This window comes from Camelus ferus, chromosome 1 (genome assembly GCF_009834535.1).
Source record: "Camelus ferus isolate YT-003-E chromosome 1, BCGSAC_Cfer_1.0, whole genome shotgun sequence".
NCBI classification, from domain to species: Eukaryota; Metazoa; Chordata; class Mammalia; order Artiodactyla; family Camelidae; genus Camelus; species Camelus ferus.
Window position 1 is genome coordinate 68,048,092 of NC_045696.1, and position 22,141 is coordinate 68,070,232.

Sequence of the window (22,141 nt, forward strand, 5' to 3'; positions counted from 1 at the left end):
AGACCACGGTCCCCAAACCAAACTTTGAAACACCAGCTCTTCCAGACCCCCACTGAGCCTTCCAGTGTATAGGGTGGTTGAGGCTCCTCACCACGGAGTTTACAGGAGGCAGGAGTCTCTGCAAGAACAGAGGACACATCAAGGAAACACAGTATGTTAAATATGGCCCACAAAGTCAACATCACTCCGAATGTTCCGTATTCTTGGTGGGAAAGAATGCTTTATCCAAATACCCAGAGAGAGCAAAGGAAGCGGCTTATTCTGCGGGGCTTATTTTGGGGCGTTCCAGCAGCTCCCAGCCAGGAAGTCGGAGGCAGGAAGCCACTGCCCTCCATTCCCTGGCCAGAAGCTCAAGGTTAGAAACCAAAGTGGGGAGCGAGCAGTCAGACTCAGTCCGGACCAGCGGCAAGTCTGGGCACCCCCCAACTGCACGTGTTTTCACCTGGGTCAGGGTCTCTGGGATTTCTGCCCACTCGAGTTTGACATTTCTCTGGAGGAAACTGGGCTTGACATCCTGTAGACAATCCCCGCCAAAGCACCACATGAACCCACCCGCTTTCTCGGGCTGCACCTTGCCGCCCTAATTGCTGTCACCTCCAACTCTCACCTGGATTATTGCGTCTCCTCTCCTTCCTGCTTCTACTCTTGCCCCTCCTTGCAATCCGGGTCCCCCACAGTGGTCGGAGCGATACTGGTAAACATTACTCAGACACTTCCCATGACCCCTCGACTAGGGTCCAAGCCCCTTCCCCAGCTCACTGACACCCACCTGCCCTGCCTCGCCTTCATCTCACACTTCTCCCTGCAGCCCACTACCCCCCAGCACACTGGGCTCCTCTGTTCCTCAAACAAACCCTTTCCTACTCCCCACCCTGGCAACGGGCATGCCCTCTGCCTGCAATGCCCTCCTCCACGCAACTGTCATTCAGAGCACAGCTTCAACATAACCTCTGGGGCCCTGCCTCCACTCCCTCACAGGCCGAGCACCCTCTGTGAACCCTCCTGAGTGTCACCTACCGTTCTCTGCTGTTTACTTGCTCGTGTATGAACTGCCTCCTCCACACATACCTACTAGATTGTAAGTTCCAAGGGATCACTGTTCTGTGAGTCTTTTTCTTCACTCTAAACCCAGGACTGGATCGGCGCCCATAACAGTACGAGGCACGTAAGTGGGAATCCAATAAAGATTTAGTAAAACTAGAGGAATGCGCGCCACAGATGACAGAAACCTTCACGGTTGCTTGAAGGCAAGCAGCCCAGCACCGCGGCTAACAGCCCGGGCTTTGGAGTCCGCCGTGGAGCACTGATGCGTGCACACAGGAGCTGTAGGAGTTCAGGCAAGTTTCCGAGGTCTTACTTTTCTCAGGTAAAGAGGGGACAAGCGCACTGCCTTGTGGGAATGCTGGGAGAACTGGAGGAGATAAACCATGCGAAGCGCCTCGAGCCAGGCTCGGCAGGCGACACGTTCACTGTCATCAACTACAACCCCATCTTCCAGCTGGGAAAACTGAGGTTCAGAAAGGACCATGCATCATCACCCAAGGTAGACACTGAGTCTGCAGCAGAGCCAGGTTACAAAATCCCATCTTCAGTCTCTGCTCACCAGGAAGGAGGATGGAAAAATAAGGTGAAGGAAAGGGATAAGGGTTACAAGAAATAAGAGCCACACCTCTCATTCCATTTGGGCTTCACATTTGGCTCTGAGCTTCCCAGGCGCCAGTATAAACCAGAGGAAAATACCTGAGTACGTACAGTCCTTTGAAACACCTGGCTACCGAAATGCCCCAGTAATGTGCGAGGAGGTGTCACCATCCATGAGAACCACCCTGGTTTTTCACTCTTGCCAGCTGAATCCTGATCACGTGCACTCTGAAGTCACACTACCTGGGTTCAAACCCCAGCTCCACTACTGACTGTGAGGCGCTGGGCAACTTACTTAACCCCACAAAGCCTCAGGTTCTTCCACTACAAAATGGAGGTAAAAGGTAGTTCCTAAACGGATACACAAAAAATGTGATCTATATAATGTATGTATATATACAATGTATTATTATTCCAGCATAAAAAGGAAGGAAGTTCTGACATCTGCCCTCATGGATGAACCTTGAGGGCATTATGCTGAGTGAAATAAGCCGGCCACAAAAGGACCTATGCTGTATGACTCCACTTCTGTAAGATACCGCAAGTAGTCAAATTCATAGAGACTGAAGGTAGAATGCTGGTTGTCAGGGGCCGGGGGAGGGGAGAATGAGGAGTTACTGTTTAAATGGGGACAGAGTTACAGTTTTGCAAGATGAAAAGACTTCTGGAGACTGGTTGTATGACATGTAACTACAGTTAACTCTACTGAGCTGTACCCTTAAAAATGGTTAAGGTGGTAAATGTTACATGCAATGTACCAAAATCAAAAATAAAATTTTTTAAAAAGTACCGACACACAGGTAGCTGTGGTGGTAGATGAAGGTAGGTCAAGGGCTTAGCCCGGCGCTTGGCACCCAGAGGAGTCCGTGCACGTCAGCTGCCCTTGTTCACAGTAACAGCGTTCACATTGGCACTGCCGACCCTAGCCCCTTAGGTGCCCCTGTCGTCAGCACCGCAGCGGGGAAACATCGCAAGCCTTCACCCTTCAAGGTAGCCTCTTCCCACCTACTGCCCACCTGGGGAACAGCGTCTACAATCACAGCCCTGACGCAGGTGGGGAGGAGGAGACAGGTTTCGTGCAGACTCCTGGGCAAGTCCCTGCCTTCCCAGAGCTTCAGAGCAGCTTGAGAGCGGCCTCCCCACCCCTCCCCTCCCGCGGACCACACAAACTTGGGTCTCAGAGCACAGTCTCTCTCTATTATGATCTGCCACCTAACACCGGGAGCATCAAAGCACTTCCCCAAAACACGTCTCCAGAGTCTTCCCTGCCTTGGAGAAAGGGGCCCCCAAGCTGATGGGAAACTGGTCTAACTACAGAGTTACTGGTGACAGCCATGTAACATTTGGGGAACTGAGATAGGTTGGTGCCCTCTTGGTCTCTGAGGAACGCTGCTGTCACATCAAAGAAGGCTAAAGAAGTGTGTGTGTGCGTGTGTGTGTGTGTGTGTGTGTGTGTGTGTGTGTGTCTAAAATCTATTCAGAATCAGGGCTCACCTCTAAATAGGAATTATACTCCAGAAATCTTGCAGCTTCGGAAACAGCGGGAGAGGCTTAGAAGGAAAGCCTTGCTCAGTGTCTTTCATGACCTGTGCGTCATTCTCCCATGGGAGAAACTGAAATTAAGGCTCTGCTAGTCAGCTCACCCTTTTGGACAAGCTATCGCCCCCTTTCAGGAAAGAAAGAGATGCAGGCAGCAAAGCAGGTTGGAAGATAGCAGCTCACACTCAAACAACATTCACATGACCCAAAGCAGAGAAAGGTAAGTAGCAACCAGAGAAGGGAAAGAAAGTAAAATTAAAAAAAAAAAATTTTTTTCAGGGATCTGAGTCCATGTAACATGATACAAAGAAGTCTGACCTGGGAGAAGTTGGTTCTAGTTCTCAATTTCTCACCAATTAGATCAGTAAGTGTGGACAGCTCTGACATCTCTGAGTCCCAGCTTCATCTGCCAAATGGGCTTCTTCTCAGCCTTTGCCTAAAGGGGCAGCTTCGGTGTAGTGGAAGGAGGAATGACCCGACTGTGAAAAAGACCTAGGTTGTAACCCCACCTAATTAGCCTGGTGAGCTGCGCTCCTGGGTCCCCCTCCCCGCCCACAACCACACTGTAAAATGAGACAGATCAACTGCATCTAAGACCCCTTCACCAGTCCATCACACCTACGCAACGTGCCGCACACCAGGCATTCACTGCAGACTGTGGATGCTGTGCAAATATTATACAGCAACATTTTGTATACTCTTAAGTCCGACCATAACTCTGTTTTTCAAGATAAAACTGTCTCTCCCCAAATGTCCACAAACATCCCTTCTGCCTAACAATGTTGCTCTGTCCCTGGCGATCAGACAGGCAGCAAGTCACCAATACCTTCCTCCCCAACTCAAGCCAGGCCTCAGGTGGGAGGAAATAACTGTCTAATATTTTTACATACAAACAGAATTTTTCCTCAGGCTAAGCCCGTCTCTAAACCCCACGGTGAGAAGTATTCCCCTGGGAAAGCAGCTGTCCACACCCAAAGGAAAGGAGCCTGCGCTCCCAGCCACATGTCCCGTCCCCAAGCAAGCCACCCAGCCCTCGGGACTCTGAGCCCCCCGTCCGCAGACAGAAATGCCACTCGCTCTGGCAATAATGATACTCACGCGCCGTCAGGCCCCACAGGCAGCCGGCCCTCCGCTGGCCCTCACTTGCTCTCACACACCCTGAGTCCCACGGCAAGGAGGTGGTCCCCAGGCCTGAGGGGAACAGCACTGAGACATTCTGTCCTCGGCTCCCAGAGCAAGGGGCAAAGGAATGGAGGGGGAGGGGCGGGGGGAGGGGGCGACTTTGTTTCTGGAAACAAGAATTCAAATCCTGCTTCTCCTAAACCCTGAGTCACCTCCTTCCCTTCCAATAGATCAGTGTGGTGGGTAAACATTTCCATATATGGAGAAGCAGGCTGGAGGAAGTCAGAAAAATCACCCTTCTCTCCTCTGGCACTTGAAGAGCATGCCCCACAGAAGACAGAATTCCTTACTCGGAGCAAATGATTAACCCCCAAAGAAGCAGGGTCTCAACTATTTCACAGGCTCTCCTGTTACAGGGGGAGGGCTCCCCTGCCCAGACAAGGAAGTCCCTGGTTTGAGAGGCTTTAAGTTCACCAGGAACGGGGCCATCTAGAATGAAGCTACATTTCTGAGGTCAATTTACTAACTCGAGGGAGGGGGAGGGATTCGGAAGATGCACCTGAAGAATCCAGCTCCCAGTTCTTTAGCGGCAGATGGGCCCTGAAACATCCCTCGGGCCCCAGCCCCTGACCCCCTTGGGCTGTAAGTTCTCTTGGGAACTTAATGTCCTGTGAGTTCTTTATAGGATAGACCCCAGGCAGGAAGACCCAGGACAAAACCAGACTTCCAGAGAACACCGCAGGGGAGTGAAGGGACACAAGGGTGAGATGCCTGATTAAATGTATAAGATTATTCCCTTCTGTTTGTGAGATGAATGCCAATCTGAAGGTCCAGAAAAGCGTTTGATAACTGAATTGAACCAGTGAAGTCAATCAGGGATGAATTTGGTCTAAAATGACTCCAGACTTAATTAGAAGAGGAGAAAGGAGAAAGAGGTGAGATGCTGGGGGAAATGAGAATGTGGGGAGGAAGGGGTCTGTTCAGAGAGGGAATCCACATCTTGGCATCCCAGTGGTTCTGTTTCTTAGCACGATCTTGTTCTCCTATTGTCCGCAAAGGCTTTCTGTGGGTCAGATGAGCCATTTTCCAGAATCATCACCCACTAGCTGGCTTTTGGGGCCCCAACATAAGGCTGCTTGTTCTTATCCCCAGAGGATTTCCAACAAACAAAAAGCACTGGTCAGGGAGCCAGGGGTTCCAAGCCTTACGTCCAGATCAGTCACTCCATAACACTTTGGATAAATCAGTTCTCCTCTTGCAACTTATTTTCTCTCATCTACAAACTGGGTAGATATCCCAAAATTGTCCAACTATGGGCTCTAAAAGCAGCTTCTACCCAGGCTGTCGAAATAGTCCTGCCAGTAATTTTGATCACTTCTTTTCTATTTTTGCAAGTGTGCCACCAGTACATGAAAAAATAGCAAGAATTTCTTATTTATTGCATGCTTAACAAATGAACACAAATATAAGTGACTATTCAATGACGTAAGGAAACAGGATCAGAAAACCTTCCACCACGTGCCATAATCGGAACTCAGCACAGAATTCTTGCCACTGCAGTACTCCCAGGAGGCCCCAGCCGCAGGCTTGAAGACAGTAAAGAGATGGTCCTCATTGTTTTTTTTGTTTGTTTGTTTGTTTGTTTTAATTTTCATTATAAACAAACCCTTGTGTTGAGGGCTAACTTTTAACAGACTGCAGCGAGGGAGCTGCTCTGCCACGTTCGAAACCCCGACCGAGATAGTCCTCATTTGTAACTGAGACGAGACCAGCCATCAGACTTGGCGGTTCTGTAGAAAGACTGTCCTTTCTTTAGGAGCTCAGAGTCCCTTTCGGTATTCTAACAGGAGCATTTCCGTAGAGGAAAGAGCTATGCCATGGGACATAGCAGCCCAGGGATGGCCTGGGAACTCTGAAACAACCAAGGTCCAAGGAGGGAGCTGCAGGGAGAGGCATATAAACCAGAAAGGAAGGTCTACAGCCACCCTGCGCTTTGCTAACAGCATGTGAAGATCAGTCTCCACATCCGTAAAAGGGCCCTTCAGCCCTTAACGCATATGTGAATTTCTTCCTCTTGACCACTAAGCACCCCTGGCTCTGGGACCTCAAGAGCCATAAAGGTCGCTGAACCCAATGTCCCTCCTACTTATGAATCCCCATGGCATCCCCGAGGTCTCCATGAGGTGGAGATCATTATCTCCTGCAGCTGTAAATTCCATCTTTCCAACAGAAAGTTCTTCCTTATATGGAAAGAAATATGGCTCCTGGGCCTTCAACCTCTGGCTCCTTGTTCCGCCTCTTCGAACCATGCAAACAGCTTATGTCTATCTCACGGGTTTGGAATTTTTGTCAGTGAATTTCGGATATAGGAATGAAGTTATCCAAGATCTTATCCCTTGGTCACTCAGGCTGCTTCCTGATCACATCACACCACTAACTCCTAACGTATCTGTTGCCAACTTGAGATCCACCCTTTTTGGGTTTTTCCAGTAAGTGTTCGTGCTACACCACCCATTCTGCACATGTACGGCTGGCCTTGTGCGTTCACAAGACATACTCTATTAAATCCCGGTCATTGAGAAAAGAGAGAACACGGACCTTCGAGATCAGTTCTTCATCCACCTCAACCCCATCACTCACACCACATTCCCACCCTTTGTGGACGAAGCTCAGGAATGCAGACCCCACTCCCAGTTCCGCTCTCCTTCTCCCCAGCCCCGCCGGACCTGAAACTGTCTCCAGGATACAAGGCTGTTCCAAGGAGCATTAAGAGAGAGCTCTGTAGGAAAAGAGGACCCTGCCAACAAAAGTGCTCTCAGAACATCAAAGTGGCCTGCAGGCAGGGCAGCAGGGACAACTTGCTGATCATAGGGCGGGGAGCTCGGGATCCCTGACAACCATTCTGGACCTCAGTGTCCTTGCAAAAGGGGAGGGGGAGCAGGAAGTGTTCTTTCCTGCCACAGTTCTGATATGGCACTATTTGGATTTAAGGTGCATGCAGTAATGATGTCTCAGATGAGCAGCATCCTTCACTGTTTAGCAAATAAATGCTTTCCCAGACAGTCTCATCTAATCTCTACAGACATCTCCCACCTAGAGGTTTAGACCCAATGAAATGATAGGAAAACTGAGGCTCAGAGAGGTTAACTGTATTTCCAAAGTCACGCTGACAATAAGTAGTAAAAAGAACATTGATTTAAGAGTTAAACTATTTAAGATTCCACTTCCAATTCTGCCACAGACGAAATGTATGAACCCTGGCCAACTGTTTGAACTTTTCTAAACCTCAGTTTCTACACCTGAAAATTAGAGATTAAAGTAGCCCCTCTGCCTACCTCTCAGAGCAGTTATGAGGATCAAATGAGATAATTCCAGTGAAAGCCGTCTGGAAAACCAGGAGGCGTTACAAAAGCGTAGGAGATTATTGTGTGATTACTTGTCAATGACTGTGCATCCCATTACAAATACACAAAGCAGTGAGGTCATTCTCAAGACAAAGAAACATTAAGGCTCTGGGAATTGAAGGAAAATGATTCAATGTTCTAAGGGTTTTGTCTATATGCTCTTCACTCGTGCAGCTGAAACTCAGCAGCAACTGTCAGATTTTCAGCCGCCAAGTCACAAATGTCTAAAGGACCACTCAAGACAAACTCTCCTTTTTCAAATGCAGGGCCAAAAGGAGGTAACAGAGATGGGCGTTGGGAAGACCCCCTGAGAGTCTCGGTTCCGGAAACGTGACCTGCCGTGTTTTCCTTGGAGAAGTTGTTAGAAACACAGGCTCCAGTCTCTCTGCAACAAGCCCGTGGGGAAATAAACCTACCGTCCAGAGCTATTTACCAGAGAGCACGAAGAAAGCTCCCGAGCATGAATTAATCAAGGGCACAGGATATTTCAAGTTGCAGATTCCAAAAGAAATCTCCAACCCATTAAAGTCAGCCTGGCTCACAGAGGCTCCGCCTGGAGTTCAGGGAGCCCAAGCAGCAGGGAAGCACATGTACATGCTGGAGGTCCCGCGGCAGGGCACCAGGAGGACAGAGGGCACCCAGGAAGCTCTGAGAGCCCAGGTCCGGCTTCCCTCAGGGCTCTCCCGACACGCTACGCATCAGGATTCTCTTCAACATCTGCAAAGACCCAAGACATTAAGGTCATTTAGGAGGGGCCAGGCCTTCCCCAGAAATCCAACCCCAAGGCTGATGAGTGCACAGCTCAGTGAGGACTGTTTTCCGGTTTGCATTTTTTCATGTTTCCCTGTGCTTAACATTGGAGAAAGGCACTAAATCAGTGTGTCGCCTAGATGTGCAATTCCAGCCATAAGTGAGTGCCTGCATCCTCAGGGATGCTACGGCAAAGGGCTGTGAGATGCACACAACTTCAAGGAGCTCACAAACGTGGAAGACAAAGGCTGACCGTAACCCAGGACAAGAGACTTCAGTAGGGTTCCCCTCCATGGGAGGGACGGACTTCTGGGCCAGCTATTAAAAGAGGGTAGGACAGGACAGGGAAAAGGGGAGGCAAAGGAATAAAGGACATTCCAGGCAAAGGAAAGATTTGAGCCCAGGCAATAAGGAACTATGTCCCGTGAACAGCAAGCTTAGAGGATATGCGGGCCACTGGCAGAAGAGGTGGGCAGGTGGGTAGAGACAAGCACAGGAAGCCAGCAAGGTAAACTGAAGCCAAATGACTGTTGTAGGCTGGGGTAACTGGATTCCATTTCTAGAAGCAGAGTGGTTTTTTTTTTTGAGAAGCCATCTCTGATCACACCATTGGTCAGACTTAAAAATTAATCTCTTTGGCTCCTCATGGCTAGATAACAACAATAGCAACTACAATGTCTTTAATCTATGCTGAGCACTGTGCTCAGTAGGCTGCAGACACCGTCCCGTTTAATCCCACCAGCAGCCCTGTGGACTGGGCAGCCTGGCTCCCTAACACAGAGGAGGAAATGAAGGCTTAAAGAAAAAGTAAACTGTGCCAGTCTTAGACATAGGAAGTGCAAAAGGCCAGGCTTAACTAACTCACAGTGCAGATGCAACCCCTTGCAACTCTAGACTGAGCTCTCTAATTTCTAACCCTCTTTGCTATTGTCCAGGCCCTCCCCAACCCATTTCTAGGAGATAGACTCATCCTCACTATCATACATAATAATCCTGTATAACAAACGTAACGATCACCAAAAATAGTTGACAAAATTCCTTATTTGCTTCCATCTCCCCACGAAGCCTGTGGAATCAGGAAACTTGCCTGTGTTCTCAGCGCTGTGCACACAGTGGACAATCAATACTTGCACGTTATTCAGTTAGACAATGTCTTTGAAGGTTCGGCCAGGAAAATAACACAGTACTGGCTGTAATTTCTACTCCCTTCTGCATGGAAATGGAAGTGATCTCAACAAGGGTCCCAAGGCCCAAAGGGGAGATGTAGCCAAGTTAAAAGATAGCAGTCAGAGCCATTCAGGCGCTGCATGACCTTGAACCTGCTGCGGTGTTCCCGAGGTGCTTCCCCTCAGAGGGAAGTGGACAGAACACACATTTCCTTGAAAAAGAGAAAGCGCGCCTGAACCCTCACAACTGTGACTTGTGCTAAGAAGCCACTTTGCCTTCAGCCTTAGTGCGAGGATAAACTGGGCTAGCACAGTGGTTTTCAAACTTTCGCCCCCCCGGCAGTGAAGCTTTTCCTTTAAGCAAAATGCTTTGCAGGTGCTTAGCTTGTAACAAAGATAAAAGCCGAGCTGCTAAGCCTGGGCTCCAGAGCCCTCTTCCCTCCTACTATTCTGCCCCCTCGTCACCTCCCCACCCCACACTCCAACCCCAAAGCCCCTCTCAGAGTCTCCCAGGCTCAGAGGAGCACAGCTTGAAAGCCTGCAGCCTCTGAGCACTTCACAGTCCCTTCCAGCTCTGATTCTGGTAACCTCCGAGGTCTGAGATGTTCCTCCTTGCCAGGTAGCTCTGCATTTTCAGCAACGAGACAGGCAATACATAGTGTAACCGGGAAGAAAGAGGTCTCGAATCAGAAAACCTGGATGATAATCTGTTTAGAACCTGTGTTCTCACACACACAAGTTATTTATTTAAATATTGCTAAGCCTCATTTTTCTCATCTATAAAATAGGAAATAATACTGTTATCGACTTAATAAGGCTTTTATGAGAATTAACTAATTATTAAATATGCATGAGTTGCTGAGTAGAATGCAACAAAAATACTGGGCTATGACTACTTCATCTATAAATGTATCTAAGCCCACAGATGGAAAAGCAGGTAGCACTGTGTCCAGGGCAAAGAAGATGCTCAGTCAGTGACAGGGGTCCATTTCTTCCCTTCCTTGCTCTCTTGGACATTTTCAATCTAAATAAACAATCTGACGGCAACAGAGAGCTGGAGGGAAGGATGCATTTTGTGTCCTCAGCACTGTGGACACAAATTCCCTGTAACTCATTTTTCAAAATCTTACATCTTGCCTCTGGAAACTTTGAAACTCATGGCCATCTTAGGCCTCCAAGGATGTCAACCAAGACAGTCCAGGTTGGAGAAAGTGGGTCTGAGAAAACCAGTGACCTAGGTCATGGGTACAAAAGAACATGTCAGATCTGGCATCCCAGCACCTGGCTTCCACACCGACCAGTTTAGTGGCTGGAGAAATCCCACCTGCTCTCTGGGCCTCAATTTCCTGGTCTGTAAAATAGAGATGAGACCCATCCCGCCTTCTGCCTCCCCGTGATGTTATATAGAGCCAAGGAGTTACTGGGTGTGAAAACTCTTGACAGCTTCACAGCTCTATACCTGTACAAGTAATATCATTTGTATTACAACCGTAAGTAAAAAGTTGAACCACTGAAAAAAATAACTTAGAATGTGCCCAAAACTTGAGAATTACCCTATCCTGAGGCCCCTGCTCCAGCTACAAGATTCCCTGTCTCTCACCCAAGTTTTGTCCCAGGTTCCCTGAACATCCTGAGGGTGCTGCCAGATTAACCCCCAACTTCACAGCTTTTCCAGCCAACCCCTCATCAGTGCTGTGAACTGCACTCAGGCCAGCACTCAGGGCCTCCAGGACGAGCCTCAACCCATCTTTCCAGCCACATCTCCTATGACATTTGCGGGGTGAATCACTGGCTCCAGGGAAGAGTGTACACCCAGTTTCCCCCAAGTCCAAAAATGTGGACTCCATACTTCCCCCCATGGGCATGCCTCCAAATCTGAGTGCAAGATCTCCTTACTGTGCAGTGGGGAAGAGGGACCCTTGGGAGTGTCCTGCGATCCGAGTGTGGTCAGCAGTGTTTTCACTGTCCCATCCTTTCTCTAAAGATGGTCCCACCAATTACTGGTCCATAAATACCCACATCATGATAAGAAGAAACATTTCTGTATTTCTTTGTAAACAAAGCTCTTCACATGCTCCTCTTTTTAAATGCTTAATGTGAGATATGAGCATGACACCCATTTCACAAACTGAGGACCCTGAGGGCCCAGAACACAGTCAGCAGCTGAGCTGACAGCCAAGCCCAGGGCTTTGGCTCCAGAGCTCTGCACCACACTCTCCCCCAGGAGCAGAGTGCAACTGAAACCCTGGTAGAAGAGGTGCCGGCCTCCCAGCCAGCTCACTGCATGGCCCAGGGCACCTCACTTTCCTTCTCTGAGCCATAAAACGAGGGCTCTGAGGTCATCCTTCACATCTGCACGCCCCTCTCTTTCCCCTTGAAAGACTTCAGAAGGGAAACCTTAGAGAGAAACTAGCAAGGTAATGTCTTACCTATGTGTTTGGTCAATTCCATCCCGAGCTTTCCCTCCCAAAAGCCCAAGCTCATCCCAAAAGAAGGAAGAGGGACTGACCCGAGTGTCAAAAAGCCACCACGACTTAGGACAGCAGCATCACCACGCACACCGGCAAGCCGCTCCCCAAGAACCACTGCGGTCATGGTCACAGCTCATGAGCCTTGTCAGCAAACTGCTGGTTTGTTTGGCAATTTTTAATAAGCTCAAGATGCACAAGCATCTTAATGCAGACTGCACAGTGCACGCCCTACCCGCCTCACAGCCTGTGGGCTCCACAAGGGAGGGCGATGGAAAAACCCCTCTTTCCTTCAAGATTCTGGAGACACTAGCTTCTCTCTTTAGCACAGGCAACTACAACTGCTGCCTGACCACAGCACTCTCTCCTGGACGTAGAGACAGCATCTCTGCAGCAGGCTGCCATCCCTCTCCGGCTAGCCGCCTCAAGTCCAAATGCTGACTGCCAGGCTGTCCCGGGACCACAGGTACCTAGATCTGGCAAAACTCATGCAGCAACTGGTCCAACTCCTGTAAATGATTTGTCTGGGGCATTCATTCAATCAGAAAGCTTCACTGATGTCCCCTTAATGCACAGCAAGAGGATGAGGCTACGTTTCTGCTCTCAAGGGCTCTGTACCAACATCTTAAGTGGCTTCCCAATGGCCACGGAATAAGTCCAAGTACTTTACCTAATATCTCAAGTTTATCAATAACTCAGACTCAGTCTTCTATTTCCACTATAAAGTACCCCCGCTGCCACCAGCACATATTCTTTTCAGACTGAACTCTTAGTTCTTGTTGCCTTTGCTTGACCTACTACCCTTCCCCACGCCAAGGTCAAATACAGATAACCTATACCTCTCTCAAGGCCTACCGAACGTTCTCAACAGGAATGCTGATAGTTCTCAACTTGGAAGCAAAGCAGTTATTTGTTCAGTGTCTCAGATGGTACAGGATACCCAGCATCTCTAGCCCGACCACTAAATGACAGTGGTGGTCTGGCCTCCAGCACCGAGACAACAAAAAACACTCCATCACATTCACAGATACCGCTTAAAAGTGATGTTGCTGACCCCGACGGAGAATCACCCCCACAATGTCACCGGCATGAAACCTCCCTTGCGTCTCAGTCCCGCCAGAACAGCCTCTCTTCCCTGAACGTGCTCAGCCTGCTATCTAGGACATCGATCGTGACCTTCCTTGGGGTTCTCACCATGTACTTGACATATCCCCTTTCCAGGGAGGCCTCCCATTGGGAGAATCCTTGACTTATCTCTGCCCACACTGCCAAATCTAGCCTGGCATCAGGCTCATAGTAAGTGTTTAATAAACATTTATGAACAAATTATGTAAACAAGACAACAGTCCAGGGCATGACTCTCAGGAGGAGAGCAAATTGAGCTGGAAAATTACAAATCAGCCGAACGAAGGAGAACTGTCAAAACGAAGGAGAACTCATCTCAGAAACTGAGATTGAGCAAATGGCCTGTTTTTCGGAATAGTAAGTATATTAATGTTATACGTTGCATATAAATAAACAAATATTAAGTAGAATAGTATACCTATTATATTACGGTATTATAGTTAATTGTACATATTAAGTATTTGGGGATGATAACTCTGGGTATTTTTTAATGAGCATATCGGTAGCAGATATATTCTCTCAGTTGGCTCAATCGGAGTTCCCTTACACCCTCTAAAGTGCCTTCCTGCAGCACAGAAGCAGACTACTAAAAACTCCATTTCCCACGCTGCCTTGAAGCTAGTAAATTAGGTTCCAGCAATAAAATGCACTTGTGTGAGACTCAGAAGCTGGAAGGGAAGCTAAGTCCTCCTGCTGCTCTTTCTTCTGGCAAGCAGCACCTTGGAATCGTGAGTCAAAATGCCACTCCGTCTGGCAGTCTCACGTTCTCCACCAAGTATAAGGATCCTGAGAAAAGTGTCAAAGGTCTCGGCAGGGCTTCATAACCCGTCTTCCTTAACTCTGGATTGTGGCCCTGGAATAAATTCTTAACTCAGTTGGTACAGATGTAGCCTCCTGGCTTCCACTGCTCCAGCCTTTCCAACAATTTTGTTAGCATCTCTTTCCCTGAATGAATCCCTTTCTGTTTGAAATTATGTGGCATTTCTTTCCTCCATTTAAGCCTGGACAGGCAGGAAGGGGAGAAAAATCAATAGATCAGTTAATTGACCATCTATTCGTCTAGTTCTGATCTGCTCAGGTAAGACCTATCCCTGTCTGCACCTAAGACCTTCTCCCTTGCCTCTGTGAAGGGGAGAAAAACACTCTCACTCTGCTGTGTTGAGCCAAACGGACCTAAGGGACGTGAGGAGCAGTGCCATAAACTAAGCAGAACGACACCGAGTAGTGTGTGATCAACAGAAACTCTAATTCCTATAAAACAAAGCATGCTTCTAGCATGATGACTGACTCTTTGCTGAGAATTTCTGGCATGACCTCTTTGTTTTCCAGATCTGCCACTGAACACTTCAGTACCTCAAAGGCATACCGGCTGCACACCTGGCCCATCTGCTCTGTGCAGCCCCACAGAGTAGGCCTCCAGGGATGTCTGTTCTGTCCTTGTCTCCTTATTTATAAAATAAGGATAAAAACAGTACCTTTCCCATAGGTTTGTTGAGAGGATTAAGTGAATCACTATGAAGCCGGCAGCTACAACAGTGACTGGTGCACAATTGCGTACTAAGTGTCACCTGGTGTGTAACCTAGAAGCTGACTTAGGGCACAGGTCTCAGTCCTGTTTTACAAATGAGGCAACCGAGACAGATTCTATGACTTTCCCAAGGTCAGATGGCTGGGGAGCAAGGGGCGGAGGCAGAATCCAAATCCAGCTCCATGGCCTCCCACCGAATCTGAAGCTCTCTGAACCTCGGCATCCTGCTTGCTAATATGCACACCTAATGGAAAAAGGCATTAAACGGGAGGAGGAAGAACAGCCCAGACAGAACAGGGCTGGACCTCAGGAGCTCTCTGGGCATCACAGGATAAGACCAATGTCATAAGCCCTGCCCTTCAGCACAGTCAGCTCCTGTGGGTAAAATTAGCTCAGCTCTGCTCCAGTGCTGCCTGGAGCCCCGAGGCAAGACTCACCCCAGGCACAGCACGACCTCACCTGACCCTCACTCCCAGGAAGGGTCGCTCATGCACCTCATTAGGGCCTGAGATGACTCATTTTTCTCTTTCCATCGCTGGCTGCTGAGGTCACCTCTCTGCTCTCCAGAAATGCAGCTCCAGAGGAGAGGTAAAGATAAGATGCAAGCAACCATCCTGCGTTCCTTCCCTCCAGGGCAAGGACGGCGTGCCTGCCTGCCACGCCAGCTGTGCGCTCGGGGAAGGAGGCTCTGCTGGGTTATACAGCCCCGCCCAGGACCAAAGACAGGCACTGGCCCAGATGGACCCCTGAGATTGCCCTCCTTATTTCACTCCAGTGATGGTGGTATTGACCAGGGAGGGGGCCGTTCCACATTCCTGTGTGCTGTAGAACGTGGCACACTGATGATGACCACCAGGGTCTCCTCTGCATCCTCCTAACCCAGTGCCACCAGACTTGCAGGCAGAGCTCAAAGGCCGCCTCTCCTGGGGGCTTCCTTGCTCCCATCCCTACCTGGCTGGAATTCCCATCACAACTTCCACAATGCCTTGTCTCTGCCCTTTTTTATTTAGCATTTATTTATTCAACAAATATCTCTCGCATACCCACATTGGACTTGAGGATAGAGAAATGAAAGGAAAGGCAACTAACTGCAATAAATAACAAAAAAATAGGGAAGCGGGGCTATCAGAGGTCACAGGTACATTCCAAGCAGAGGTGGTATCAGAGCAAAGGCACATGGAGCTACCTTGGTAAGGTGGGAGAGGAGCGATGTTTTGACAAGGAAACAGTATGCGAAGTCATGCAGGCTACAGAGAATCCCATGTCTATTCCTGGAGCACAGGCTCCATCTTGGAGATTAGAGATGAGGATGCAAAGAGGCAGGGGCCAAATTCCTAAGAGTCTTCTCTTATATGCAAAGGGTTTTGGATTTTACCCTGAATGGGGAAATCATTGAAGGATTTTCAAAACAGAGATTTGGCATGAATGGATTTGCATTTTTGAAAATCACTCTGGAAGAAAAGAGAATGGAATGGAGGAGCATGAGAATAGAAAACCAAGGCCAGTGGAGAATTACTGCAACCCTGTAGAAGAGAGATGCTGACGGTCTGAACTGAGGTGGGGCAGCAAAGGTGAAGCCAATAGCTAGGTATAGTTACCTGTAGTGGGTGGGTAAGAGTAGTAACCATGCTTGACTCAGTTAGATCTGAGGATGAATAGGTAGAAAGGTGAGGTTAAGGGGGAAGGAGTGAGGGGGAAGCATCCAGAATGAGTCCCAGTTTCCAGGCTTGGGTGACGAGTAGACAGCCGTTGATATCGTTCACCAAGGTGACAATGCTAAGAGACAAAGATAACATTAGATTTCCAATCAGAGCGTCCAAAAAGCACTAGAGTTCCAAACCCAATATAACCCCCTAGGAGTCATGAGCACCCAGACATAGAAGGCTGAAAACAAAGGTCCATAGCTATGGGATGTGAGCAGGAACAAGGGCCATCAAAGGAACCTTGAGGACAGACAGAAATGGATGGAAAGAAAGAAGGAAAAAAGCAGTTAAGTGTCAGCATACCACCAAGGCCAGATCAGAGCAGGGCTAACAAGAAATGAATTTGGCCCCATCCGACTGGAATGGTCTAAGAAGCCAAAAGAAGATGAGGAAGTAGAGACAAGTGTAAAGACAGACGCAAAGAAGAGGGACGGCGTGTTGTCAGAGAAGGGCATGTGGGGACGTAGCTGACTCCCCTAAGAGACAACAAACTTGGAGAGCAGGGCTGCCCAAGAGACACATAATGTAAGCCACAACGGCAATTTGTCATTTTCTTGCTAGTACCATTTTAAAAAGCAAAAAGAAACCACCAAAAACTAATTTTAACAATATATTTTATTCAACCCAATATACCTATATTCATTTCATAAGTAATGATCATAACATTTATTAATAAGATAATTTTTATCTTTGTTAGACTAAACTTTTGACGTCTGGTATTTGACACTTGCAGCACATCTCAGTTTGAACTGGACCATATTTGAAAAGCTCAACAGCCACATGTCATTCTGATTTAATTTTGACGGGTCAGGACTCAGCATGGAAAGCTGGCACAGTGTGTTTTTTTTTTTAATATGATGAAGTGAACGGACAGGTGATGGATGGAAGTATGGATGGGTTGTCATTTCACTGAGAAAACTGGTGAAGTCTCTATGCTTCTTTGCCTTTATCAACTATACTTTAAATTTCTAGTCTCGGGTCATGGCTTAATATTAATATAAACAGCCTAACTTCCATTCCTTCTAAACTTCCTCTCTTTCTTTAAAAATGACAAACATTGTCAATCTCTCTAATTTTCTTAGAGCAAAACAACCATCAAACACTGGTCAGAAGATCTATCACTCACAATGATCTCAAGGAGGTCACTTTAACTCTCTGTGCCTCCATTTTCCCTGTCATAAAAATATATCCCCGACTCCACATATCTCATTGACTCATTGAAAACTCAAAATGGTTAAAACACTAAAGTATTACAGAGAAGCAAGGTAACACCCAAAACTTCCCCTGTATTATAAACACACATCATACAAAGTTATAATATAAATTTGAATCATGTCTACTTGCACACATACATAGATAAATAAAACTCTGCGTGGTTACGTTAACATTAGTATTTTAATTTCCAACATCACAATTCTTCCTTTCTCCCTTCAAAAACCACCAGCCTTAAGTAGAGACTTAAATGTATGGGGTCAGGACATAGGCAAGCCAAGGAGATCGTATGGTTGACGGCTCAATGGCTTTTCCACAATGAGACACAGAAAATGTCCTGTGTGGGACTGACATCACTTACAGTTTAACAGTTAAAATTTTTTTCACTCAACCCAACTCCCAAGAGCTGAATGGTGATAACTATTTGATTTCACTCTTCTTTTTGAGCATAAGATAGACTATTGGGGGATATGATAAATAGTGTGAGGCTGAAATGAAGACTCCTTAAAGGCACAAATGCCAAATGGAAAGAAAAAAAAATTAATTTGTTCATTTTGCTGACTAGGATCACCACCCACAAACCTGATTTAAATTTTTAAAAATCATTTCTACAGTGGAATACTACTCAGCCATAAAAAAGAATAAAATAATACCATTTGCAGCAACATAGGTGGATCTGGAGATTGTCATTCTAAGTGAAGTAAGCCAGAAAGAGAGGAAAATACCATATGATATCACTCATATGTGGAATCTTAAAAAAAGAAAAAGACACAAATGAACTTATTTACAAAACAGAAACACTCACAGACAGAAAACAAACTTATGGTTACCAGGGGGCAAAGGGGGTGGGAAGGGATAAATTGTGAATTCAAGATTTGTACATACTAACTAATATATAGAACAGATAAACAACAAGTTCATACTGTATAGCACAGGGAACTACATTCAATATCTTGTAGTAACCTATAGTGAAAAAGAGTATGAAAAGGAATATATGTATGTATATGCAGGACTGAAACACTATGCTGTACACCAGAAACTGACACATCATAAACTGACTATACTTCAATAAAAAAGTGGAAAAAACAAACAAACAAACAAACAAAACTCTGCAGCTGACTGACCAATAATGAAGGCCACTCACAGACCCCAGACAAAGGAGCTCATCTGACCATCCAGCACCTAATTTTAGTGGAGAAGAAACAGTAAGAACCAGAAGAGGAAGTGGAGGCCCTGAGATGGAAGGGGAGGCGGAGAGGGAGGGGAGGGAGGGGGTTGCCCTTGGGGTCACATTACGTGAGTGGCACAGCCTTAAACCCTGTTGGCCAGAATCCAGATCTTTTGTTGTTTCCCTTTATGTCCTCTGATTTCTTTAAAAGCCAAATTAAGAATTACCCACCGACTGACCCGGCCAGATAAAACGACTGATACAGAAAGGACAACACCAGGAAAAATTTTAAAACAGATAAACTTAGCTGTAAGTGCCATTTCATCCAAACTCTGTTCTACTAGCAAAAGACAAATCATCATTCCACTTGGTATTTCTCAGCCACATGTTTTCCACAGCCAGCAAAGTTCTTCAGGCAAACTGGCCCTCACAACCAGCCTCCACCAGACCACACATGTGAACGCATCACCTTTCTATGCTAATCACACAGCAGAAGTCAGATCTGTCCCCTCACCTACAGGTTTTAAAGAAAAACCAAAATGCTCTTATACATCCTGGCAGTGGACGGTAGGGACAGTTTATAAAATGTTGCTGCTGTTTTTAATTAACAAACACTAGTTACTTAATCTTCCCAACCATCCCTAGGAAGTGGGTACTATTATCATTATTCCCATTTTACAGACAAGAAAACTGAGGCCCGGGTAGACAAAGTGGCGGAGCCAGGAACTGAATCTAGGCAATCTGGCGCTGGGCTGGTGCTCGTCTCCTCCACGCCACGCTGCCTCTCAGCTGGTTTTGTTTGTCTTCCTTCTTTTCACTGTCGTGGGAGAGGTACCAGAACACAATCATGGATAGTGAGAAATATGAAGGGCACACCACCAACACATTCTCTCCCTCAAGTCAAGTTACAGGAGACAAAATCTTAACCAGGAACCAAGTTAGTGATTTGAGCTGAGAAAGCCCTGTCACGAGACCAGAAATACGCATCATCCGTGGGATCAGATGTCCCCTCTGTCACCCTCAGGAGGTGGTCTCAGGAGAGGGAAAGTCAAGTCAGAGGCTCAGAGACGGCAGGAAAGACAGACTGAAGCATCAGCCCCCACAGGGGTCACGCTGCGGGGACTGGGAGGCCCTGACCTAGGCTCCCTCTTCCCTGAGCGCAGCCAAGGCTTGAGCAGGGACTCCCGTCCCCATTTTGCAGATGCATGGCCCCCAGTTTTGTTACAAGTTACAAGACACTCATTCCCCACAGATGTCACTCTGAGTTCATGGGACACAAAAGCGACACAGTGTAGGGGGTGGGATATTCAGGCTCTGCAGTCAGACCAATCTGAGTTCAGATCCTGTGATGCTGTGTGAGTCACACGCCGAGTCTGGACTTCCTACCCTGTGACGCGGGGAAGGATAACGACCCTACCTCGTGGGGTTACCAGGAGATTAGAGACAACCCGGCGAACAGCCTAAGACCTGCCTCCAGCAGCAACCAGAGTCCTCCCCCTTATCCGGGTTTCAGTTACCCAAGGTCAACGTGGTCCAAAAATATTGAGTGGAAAAGTCCAGAAATAAACAATTCCTAGGTTTTAAATTGTGGGCCATTCTGAGTAGCGTGATGAAATCTCCCACCACCTTGCTCGGTCGCCCCCAGAGTGAATCATTCACGTCACCACCTTCACCCAGCGTACCCTGCCTCTTAGTCACTCAGTAGCCACCTCCGTTATCAGATCTACTGTCTGGGTATCACTGTGTTGTGTTCAAGTCATCCTTCCTTTACGTAATAACAGTCCAAAGCCAGGAGCAGTGACTCTGGCAATTCAGATCCACCAAAGAGAAGCCGTGAAGAGCTTCCTTTAAGTGGGAAGGTGGAAAATTCTCCACTTAATAAGGAAAACAAAAATGTATGCTGAGGTTGCTAAGATCTACAGAAGAACAAATCTTTCATCCATGAAATTGTGAAAAAGGAAAATGAAGTCCACGCTAACTGCAAGACTGCAGAAGTTATGGCTACAGTGTGTGATAAGTACTTAGCGAAGTTGGAAAAGGCATTACATTTATACAATAATGTATTCTGAGGAAGACAGATCACATTCATGTAACTTTCATTACAGCATATTATTACAATTGTTCTGTTTTATTGTTGGTGATTCTTGTTAATCTCTTATTGTGCCTAATTTATAGATTAAACTTTATCATAGGTATGTACGTATAGAAAAAAAACATTGTACATATAGGATTCAGTGCGATCCACGGTTTCAGGCATCCACTGGGGGTCTGTGGATAAGTCAGAACTACTGAGCCTGATAAAAAAATGAAAAACGCCTGATACACCCTGCTGCCCCTGGATATTTTCCCTTTCGTTGTGGGAAGGATAAAATGGACGTGCTGCACCTTTCTTCCTTGCTTGCTTTCTTATTTTTTTTTTTAAATGCCTCGAAGTACTGAGGATTGAACCCAGGACTTCATGCATGCTAAGCATGCACTCTACCACTATTCTCATCCCCCACCCCGCTTTTCAGTGGCATAGCTGTGTTCAGTCACCTGAACACAAAATCCCTTAAGCCCCTCAACCATTCAGTCAAGTCTTGTGCTGTTTCACACACTGGTGCTCTTGTCTATGTTCTCCCTTTTTTCCTAGAAAGTTTTTTTTTTAACCAAACTCCTACTCGTGTTACAAAACCCAACTCAAGCATCATTGACCCCATGAAGCCTTTCCAATCATTCTTTCCTCTGTGCTTTGTGTGCACATCAATTATCATACTGATGACACTAAAAGATGGTTGAATAACCACATGCAAAGCTGATATTCATCAGTAAACAGATTGCTAAAATATGTAAATATGTCTTTGCCCATCGGTAAACAGCTTCTGTTTTGAGGCCCCCAAATAGCCTCACATCACCTCGATTTTCCCAATCCCTTCCTTCCAACCCCTTGAACCTCTCCCCCAGTCCAGCAACAAAAAAGTTTCCCTTTCAGAGCTGGTACCCCTTCAGTCCAAGGTACTATACATATAGAAATATCACCTCTGTGTTTGTGGATAACTCACCTCTAAACTAAATGTTGACTTACAGACTTTTTGGAACAGGACAGGTATTAACTGCTGGATAGGATGCTCCTTGGGGGTCAAAGGCAGGTGACTCCTCAGCATCTAGAACACTCCAACCGGGGCAAACCCTTAGCAAATGCTGAAGTGGTTCACAGTGTCTCCTACACCTCTCCCTCCTCAGCTGCAGCTCAACACATAGTAGGCCTTCAATAAGTACTTGCTGCCCGACTTCCCTGCTGTGTGCAGCTTTTGAGTCAGGCCCAGCTGGACTCTT

At 47.1% G+C, this 22,141-nt stretch overlaps 1 protein-coding gene across 6 annotated transcripts in view; it reads right to left on the reverse strand.

The window, feature by feature from the left end:
• LPP (LIM domain containing preferred translocation partner in lipoma) overlaps nt 1-22,141 on the reverse strand; it is a 629,562-nt gene that overhangs the window by 573,033 nt on the left and 34,388 nt on the right. For 2 of the 6 annotated variants that reach the window (XM_032482372.1, XM_014562696.2), the window contains exon 1: nt 4,279-4,512. The exons of 3 other annotated variants lie outside the window; for them this stretch is intronic. The gene's annotated coding sequence lies outside the window, so the exon portion shown is untranslated. Of the gene's footprint in view, nt 1-4,278; nt 4,514-22,141 lie in introns of those variants that run through there. One more of the 6 variants, XM_032482379.1, reaches the window with a different exon arrangement.